We start from the raw sequence: 9,363 nt of genomic DNA on the forward strand, positions 1-9,363 counted from the left end.
TGCATCTGGAAGTCACTGGAAGCCTGGAAATGCAAGAGGGATAAATGCAGGAAATGGTGTGTAAAATTCTAAAATGGGCAGTAGCCTTTTATTCTACACACATAGGTATTAATGTCTGCCATGGAAGTTCTTCAATAACTTGTCTCCACCAGTAAATTATGTATGCTTTCTGAGATACAATAAATTCCATTTCTTGCATTATGGCTATAATCAGGGAGCTGGATTTCAGTTCTTTTCATCAGAAGTTTTGTCTCTTAGTGGTTGATAGACTGATGGGTCTCATTAAGTTTAGATTACACCTATCTGTATTAAGGTACTTTTACCTCTTTCCAGAAATAACTGCAATGAAGTCACATGGAAAAAATATTAATCAGTAACACAGAATTTTGCTGATTTAGGAGACTGTTACATCCATCAAACTGTCAACTTTGAATGTTATCTTTGTTTATTGCATAGAGCTCACAGTCTTTCATGATTAATCTTCAGTAAAAGAAGGAAAGGCAGTCAGCAAAGTACAACACTCTGTTGACAGATGTATTCAGTGTTTCATCTCCTGACCCCAGTTCTGAAGTGGAATCGTGAAAAGATTCTTCATTGTTATGAAGAAAAAGCCCATTTTTTCTTGATAAAGAAAAAAAAAAAAATAACCCCAGGATCTGAAGATCAGAGTTAATATTTATTTTGGCAAATCTCATTTTCTATTGGATAGTAAACCTACATATTGTTTGGTGTTTTTCTTCTAGTATATTGATAGTTTCTATTTTTGTTCTTTATAGAATCTCTGTTTTCCTTGTTATTTGCAGACTAGTTACAGTTGTGTTGTCTGAATAATCACTTGAAAACTCAGCAGATGCATGGATAAGAATGATGAGAGAGCTTTCCATCTCATAGGAATTCCATATACAACACGAGAAAAAGTTTGCCCCATGGTACCCAAATACAGTGAATTAATGATCTAGAAACATAGTTTCCTTTGCTCTCCCTTGCAGCATTCAGTTACAGGTTCATAATAAAGATTATGTCTACTCTGACTACAGTGTTACTATGGAGACTTCCTGGCATTTCTTAAATCTTCATTATTATGTCTCATTACTTCCTCATCACACTAGCAAATACTTACCACTATATTTTTAAAAAAATATGCAATGAAAACTCAGGTGCCTAACCATACATATATTAGTGATACATGTGAAAATCAAAGGCACTAAAGCTCAAACTTAAAATGTATCGTGACCTGCCAATAATAGTGTATCCTTGGATTATTCATACACAATGGTTTATTTATGCTATGTTTTGGTGTAGGTTTTTTTCAAGTTTCAAGAAATCTTTCAACCATTTCATAATTTTACATTCTAGAATGGTCTGCATATTTTTTATCTGTCATTCTTCAGATTTTATTTCTTCCTAAGATTATTTTAGATGATTACTACACCATACTCAACACTTGCAGTCAAATTAATTTTATGCAGTTTTTACAACATCCCAAACTACAATGTTTGATTAGGGCATTAGCGCAGGCTGCAAACATAAACCCTATTCTTTACTGCTATTTATATGAGATGTGTAGAAGCGCTGTTTCAAAGTACCATACCAGGCAAATTGATTGATATGTGCCAGGGAGAACATCAGCTTCTATCTTTCAGAATATTTAATATGGTTATTTCAAAAGCATGAAGAGGCAACTTTATCTACTTTAAAGCAGCTTCTCCTTCTGGCTACAACTTGATTACATGTTTCAAAACGGCAGTACCTTTTAATATGTTGGCATGAAGTATAAGTGATGTCACAGCTGGTAATGACAAATCCATGTAGTCTGGCTATTTAACTCACATCATGCTAAATAGCTTAGAAACAAAGAATAATATTATTTAAACTCTAATGTGAAACTTCTGTGGTTTAGATTCACCTTTCAAAGATGCTGTGGTTTGACACGGAAAGATAATTTTTTCCGGAAGGAAGAGGTCAATTTAGATATTGACCAATTGAAAGTAGACACGCCTCTGAGAACACAGAGGGGTTGAAAGCAGAATTCCCAGGGGAACTCGCTCTCTTTGGTTCCGGTCAGCGTGCAGTGCAGACCTCCCCTGCCCAGCCACGAGCTGGGTGGGGGAGGGGAAGCCCCCATGGCCTGAAAGGTAGGCCGAAAGCTCTAAGGGTGGTGAAAGGACTGGAACCGGGCTGGCCCCTGCAGATGGAAGGGTGGAAGAAATCTGGGATGTCTCCATTTCCCCCCCCAGAGTTCCTCTCCCGAGAGGGAGAGAGAAAGCCGCAAGGAAGGAGGAGCGGGGGGAGCTGCTGCAAGGTGCCCAGTTGTGTGGGAGTTGCTGGATGTCCGGGCATCGAGCTATCCTGGGAGTTCGGACTTTTAACCCTTTCCTCGAGAAATGAAAGCTTTGTGAATTTTCTTTTCCCCTCCTCAGTTTGAAAGAGCAGAAGAGGGACACCTTGGACCCTGGGATGGGATGTTGGAAGGAGGAATTCTGGATGGGAGGGGGACAAGGAGTGGCTTTTGGCTGGACTTTTCCGTGTTAGCCACAACCTGAACCAAATCTTCTCCTTCAAGAGGGACTGTGTTTTGGGAGGATGCCAGTGAGTCAAGAGACCTGCTTCAGCTGGGAAAAAGACAAAAGTGGAGTGAACAGAGAAAAGGTTAGGGGGTTTGTGGTGGCGCCCCCTTGCCCTGGAAAGGAAAAGAGAAGAGAAGAGAAGAAGATCTCTGTTCTTGAGCCCTCGGCCCCAGGGGAAAATGGGGGGGGACTGTGGTCCCAAACAATGAAAAACTGAACTGTTGTTTTCTCCCCTCTTGGCAGGGCATCCTTGAAAGGGAAAATCCTAAAGGCAGTCTGACCATCCATGCATTGGTGGTGAGAGCACTGTGCATGGAAAGGAGAAGGGTCACCATGGCAAACTTTTTCTCCGGGCGGTGCCATGTGTGACATGGAAACACAGGATGTGAAGCTGTGTTTCTTGGGGGATCTGTGGCACAGGAGAGACTCTGTTCCCTCGATGGACTGAGTATCTGTTGTTTGAAGGGTGGAAACCTGATTGGGGTCCAGATTGTGTCTCACTGTGGTTTGTTGGAGTTGGGTGGTGGGGGGGAGGAATGGTTTGCAAGGTTTTCATTTGGATCTTTGTGTGTTTTTTTTTCCCTTCTTTAGTTTTCTCTTTTCTTTTGTAGTGGTAGCTTAATAAAGTTTTTTTCCTGTTATCAAGCTTGGGCCTGCTTTGCTCTATTCTAGATTCCACTTCACAGTATTCAAGGTAGGGAACACATTTTCATGGGGGCACTGGCATTGTGCCAGTGTCAAACCATGACAAAAGCTACATTTGGTGTAGACTTTAAGTAATTCTTGAACTATTTTTTAACCTTTTGAAATGTATTCCATTTGAAAATTTCCCAAATAAGCAAAGAACCTGGTATTTGAAGAAATGGAGACAAGCTCTTTTTCAAATTATAGCAATTAGTGAGCTTCTAGCAGTTGATAGTTCTCTTCATTATCAACAATCCCTTCTTCTTTCCTCCCTTTACACACTTCAAATTATGGAGATATCTTTGATTTTTACCTGAACCCATTTTGACAGATTTTGAAATGTAATATGTGCTAAGTTGCAACTGTACTTCTATCCTCAAATGGCAAGCAAGACATGCTTTCCATGTACTGTCATATTCTGTGAAATATGTTACCCTCCAGCAGAATTATTCTCTATTTCCTTTATTAATACATCATATCAGCTGTATATAGCATTGGGCTGTTTAATTTTTCCCAGCTGCATTATTGAAACTGTAAGCCACTAGACTATCCGCAGCAGTATAATATTTTATGTTTCCCTTGCATATTATCTGGTGATTTTGAAACTCTCTTTTCCCTTGTTTCATATCTAAACCTCAGAGTTAATTTTCAGACAGCAGTGAATACAAAACAGCAGTGAGGAGTCATAAAAAGGTAGAAGTACCATTGTAAACAATTGATGGCACCAATTTTGGTATTATATCATTGCCAAAAAAAAAATGTTAGTAAGATTGAATAATACCATTGTTCCTGGAATTAATGACCATTGAATTTTGGGATGTATCTCATTTGATTTGTTTTGTTGAAAGTTCCAAAATCTTCATGTATTTTTGGAAGTGCTCTTAGGAAAAGGCCTTACTTGGTCATCCTTCTGAGCTAGTCAAACTTTGGAGTATTAGTTAAAGGTCTATTTGTGTCTGAGTGTGATTCTGATTTAACATTTTATCCCATGATATTTAAAACACTAGTTATCTTAAGATTTTAATGACCTAAAGATTATGATTTTTTTTTTAATATTTGAAACATGACTATGTATAACCTTGCTCTGTGTACAGTTTAGTGCCTTAGCACAGGAAAGCTTGGTGACATGGTTGTTGTCAAGCAAAGCTGAGGAAAGAAAAGTTGTTCCTTGACATTATTGATTATCAGAAGAACCAAGATTTCTGCAGTTAGGAAAAAAATGAAGAATATTTCTCATTTTTTTAAAGACCCTTTGGCTAAGACTGTTTTGTCATAGGCTGTCATCACAGTGTATTTTCATTTATATGAAAAAAGAAGACATGACAATTTTCAATTTAATCCTATATACTATGGATAAAAAGGAAATTCTTATGGACTAGAGATATTTCTTTATCTACTGAAAAGATAAAATGAAGATAGAAAATTACCTCAGAGTATGAATAGTTGTTCTTCAGAAACAATTATACTTCAGAAAGGTTGATAGTTCTGCAATAAGGCAGTGGTTTAGTTGTGCTACTCTCTGTAGAATCATAAAGAATTTTCCAGATGTTAGATAAGACATTATTGTACAACATTTTAGAAATAATTTCATGCTCTTTATAATGCATTCTATTTTTTTCTGAGTGTTGGTTCTTATTAAAGAACTTCTGCAGTACAGAAATTAGAATGAAGATCTGTTTTAGTAAAAAAAAAAGTTACAACAAAATGAAATATACCTCAGTATCAAAGTAAGAGCATCCCACTGTTAATACTGCATTCATAGAAAGCTGCAAGATTCTTCTCTAGGTCTATGAATCACTATGAATATACATACCACATTTATGATGTTTATGCTTTGCTCTGAGGCATCTCTAAGTGGCCTTCTGCCTAAATTTTTTATCCACCAAACACTATAATTCGTGCATGAAAGTCATCTTTGTCCAAGTAGTATTATGGTCACCTTCTTATTTTGATTTTATCTGAGGTGAGCATCCAGTTTTTCCTTCAGATGATTTTTCTTTTTCTTTCTGAAAACTGAACTTCATTAATGCAGAAATACTATAGAGTAAACACCACTGGTTTGACACTAAGTAAACTGTAGAAAATAAAATGGTTTTTCAATTAATAAGAACTTTCACATATTACTAAATATTTTAAATGGGAAAAAGAAACTCAGTAAGAAGGATATTTCTTAATTTTTTTTTCAGGTATATGCTCTTTTTGATTGGATTGGAAAAAAATAAGGTATAGATTTGCATTAAAGTTTCAAGGGGGAGGTAAATGTGATGGTTCATTGCATCTCATATACCTGGGAAAAGCTTAAAAATATATCTAGATTTAAGTCGAAATTTCATGCATCCTTGAACATTCTTTGTTTTTCCTTCATTCAAAACTTCCATTAAAATAAATGGAAATAATGTGTTTCTACAAGAAAACAGGATATAGTTGACAGTGCAGCAGCTGAAGGCAGGGTTATTTCATTATCAAATTGCAGCAACTGAGAACACTTTAAAACTGAGTTTTATGAATTATGAAAAGAAATTAATCTAATTCAAAATCAATATAATAAATTTCTGAGATTATAAGAAAGTATATAGGGCTGCAAGTAAGTGTCATTAGGTGCTCTGTAAAAAAATCAGTTAGTTTTTGTTAGTGTAGAGATGCAGAAATACAACATGCAAGAATCAGGTGAAGAAGTAGTTTGAGTAGCTACTGTCAATTACTTTAGTTTCATAGTTGGTTGACTTGTCTAATTTTGTCTGCTCTTCACAAAACCAAAGTTAGTACTTTCTGAATAATGAAAATTTCCTCCCACTATGTAAAATATTGTAAAACCTTCCAAGGGAAAACTTGTATGTTTTCTTTATGAAATATATCTTTATGAAAAGCTATGGAACTCCTCAGCACCTGAAATAGATTTTTGAAGCTGTTAGTTGTTTATGAGGAAAAGTTCTTTCAGTTTGGCTTTATCATGCAAAACCAAGTAGGTATCAGGAAGATGAATGCTGAATTGTTCAGCCATTCACCACTTCTTCTACTACCCCTCATGCTGAATAGTAAATTAAAGAGATGAGTACCTCAGGTCCCTGTATTTTTGAGGGTTTGGCATCAGGACAGAGCTAGGTACTGAAGGATCTCTGGGATCCCTGACCTCCAGCCTTAACAACTTGACCTCCAGCCATTGCTGTCATATGTTTAATATGGAAATTGATCTCCAAAAAAGCAAACATGAAACAATTGTTTTAAGTTTCCAACTGGAAAACATTAGTTGTACAAAGGAGTAGTGTCTCCCAGGAATAATTTCACCTGAAATGTCTTAAGCAGCTAGAGCCACCACTTCTCTCAGGCTTGGTATATCTGTCCACAGAGAAAGTAAAGTATATTTATTCTTAACATTAAATTATCAAAAAATAAATCAACTATATGTTTCTCAGGTAGTCCAGCTTCTCCATATTTCATGATGTATTTTGCTTCTGGAACTGAAAGTTAAGAAACTTCTCTTACTTCAGTACATAAAAGGCACCATGTAAAATGAAAATAACATTAAAAAGTCTGTGAGGTCAGAACTCCATTAAATTAAAAAATACTGAAATGTGATCATTCAGGGAGACTGAATCAGAAGCAACTTCTTTGCCAAGCTGCACCTGATTTCTATTTATTTTTATCTGGTAAATTCCATATGCATAAACAAATTATGGCTGAACTCAGGACTGAGGTTGAGTAATTTTTCCCTCTTTACAAAGAGAATATCAGGTATTTGAAGGGGGAAAAAAGAAAACTAGGAAGAATAATACAGTGTTTATTTCTAGAGGCAGAAACTCGTATCATACTGTTGATTAAAACACAGGACCACTTATAAATAAGACTGTTTCAAAGTGAAGGTCAGACACAGCCTAAACAAAAAAATTAATATACCAGATTAAAATGTTAATGTTCTATCTGAAATGCAAAGAAATAAATGTACTCTTATTTAGTGGCATTTCCCAAATTCCAGCAAAGATTACTACATTAATCTGCTATGCATTTTCATTAATCTGAAACAAAGATTAATGAAAATCTTTAGGGACAGGGTTTGAACATTCTGAGCCCCTGAACTTCTGCAAACTAGAGCAAATTCGACCCAGCTTTTTAAAGAATATTTGTGACTATTTTCTTTCAGGTAAATAGACCAAGACATAAAAAATGGTGAAATATTAGTTATAGTTTCATAACATCACTGAAAACTATGACTAAAATTGAAGCTGAAGTTGTGGAAATTATGCTTGTGAATTCAAAAAACATAATATGACAGAATAAAACAATACCCCATATACCATATATTCATAATAAATCTAAGGTCATCTTGGATTTTGTACTTGTGATCCAGTTCAGAAAACTTCTGTTTTCTTCTGTGTAAGGTGACAGTAGTTATTGCATAGCATGCAGTTCTCTCTGTAAATGCTAACACCTCCATCAGTGATTGTGCCTTTTCTTTACATTGGACATTTTCTTTACATTGTCAATCCATTTGCAAAAGTGCAGGCATGGAAAGAGATATGAAAATTGTTTTAAGCTTCTAATATTCTTGTGTGTGCATTTGATAGACTGTGTGTTTTATATGTGCACAATAGGTATAAATAGTACTGATAATTTGGCAAGGTGTGGTGTACATCTGCTTTTCAGCTGGCTCAGGTATTTTCCACCCATTTTTTAAACATCCTCCTTTCTTTGGGACTGCAACTCAGTCTGTATGAACCACTATGTTGGTTGGGATCTCTACAAATTCACTGGATGTCCTCTATAGAAATTGGATGGCAATAAGGATCTTCTGTGGTTGGTCTGGTTTGGGGAAGGGGTTGCTAAGAAACCAGGAAATAAGCCTTAAAGATACTTACAGCCTCAGAAAACCTATCCAATGTCAGTTTCTACAAATGTGCACCAGAAGTTTTACCAAGGATTATTTAAATTTTCTTTTACCTTTGTGTTCCTTCTAGTTCAAATCTGAAAACAAAATCTGGGGAGCAAGACTATGGAAAATGAAACATCAAGTATGTTTGAGAGAAACTGCTGTAGGCAAAGCAAAAGTGATGTCAAGTGCCTTCAACCAAGAAGTCTGATGAAGGTTCAGCTCAAATGCCTGTCAAATTGCATCATTGCATCTATCCTATTCCCTAGCGCTGCCTTTTTTGGTGGAACTTCAGTATCACTGAGTTTGTTTCTCATTATTTTACCATCTAACATAAAATATATGCGTTCCCCTTGTCATGGCCCTGAGGCACAGCCAGCCTCGCTTTTCTCTGCCTATATCCCAATCCTCCTCCCACCCTGACCACAGCCCTGCACTATATTGTATCTCCCTGGTCCTGCCACACTAACATCCCTGCTGGGCTGGTCTCCAGCTCCCTACAGTCCTGCCCTGCCTGGCCACGGGGCCACCCACATACCCTGTGGTGGTGTGACAGTTTTACAAGGATTTATAAGGGTTTGGTGATTAAGTTAGAAACTAGCTGTTAGATAGGTCGTGTTGGTATGTTCCATGTGTCCCCTATTCCTCCCTAGAAAGGTTTTTCCCCATTTGCTGACCACAAAGTATTCCCGCCACAGGGTTGTCAATCTCCCTCTGTACCTAAAAATACCCCTGTCAGTCCAAGTTGTACAGCCCTTTCTCCCTGTCAATCCCTGAAACCACCCCCATTTTCTTCTAGAATGTTCGATGTCAGTCATCCCTGTTCTTGTCAGTATTGGTCCCTGGAAGCCTTTCCCCTCCCTAAATTCTCCTCATTGGCCCCCTGCACTGATGTAATCCCTTCCTATTGGCTGTTCTGTGTTCATCCCCCTCACGCCCATGCCCTTTATAATCCCCTGTCAGACCCCAGGTTGAGTGACATCTGTCACTGTCCCGGTTTGGGAGAATAAAGGCTCTGCAGACCTCATACAGGTGTCCGCTCCCTATTCCTTTGCTTTGGGTCTTCATAGCTTTGCTGTGCCTTCGTCACCCACGCCGAGGCAATCACTGCCACCCAGCGCTCTGAGACAGGAGCTGGGGGCAGCCACACTCGTAGCTCCCTCCAGTCACCTGAAGGGGATAAGCTAGCCGGCGTAGACGATCCCCGTGACGGAGCAAGCGAAAGCTACAATACCCCTTTCTCAATCT

At 37.6% G+C, this 9,363-nt stretch overlaps 1 long non-coding RNA gene across 1 annotated transcript; it reads left to right on the forward strand.

The window, feature by feature from the left end:
• Positions 1-1,938: 1,938 nt before the first annotated feature.
• On the forward strand, positions 1,939-3,212 carry LOC144247430 (uncharacterized). The gene is made up of 2 exons (XR_013341143.1): positions 1,939-2,135; positions 2,421-3,212. It is a non-coding gene; the product is annotated as an uncharacterized LOC144247430 (long non-coding RNA).
• The last annotated feature ends 6,151 nt before the right edge of the window (positions 3,213-9,363 follow it).

The sequence above is a fragment of the Lonchura striata genome, chromosome 1 (assembly GCF_046129695.1).
Source record: "Lonchura striata isolate bLonStr1 chromosome 1, bLonStr1.mat, whole genome shotgun sequence".
Taxonomy (NCBI): Eukaryota; Metazoa; Chordata; class Aves; order Passeriformes; family Estrildidae; genus Lonchura; species Lonchura striata.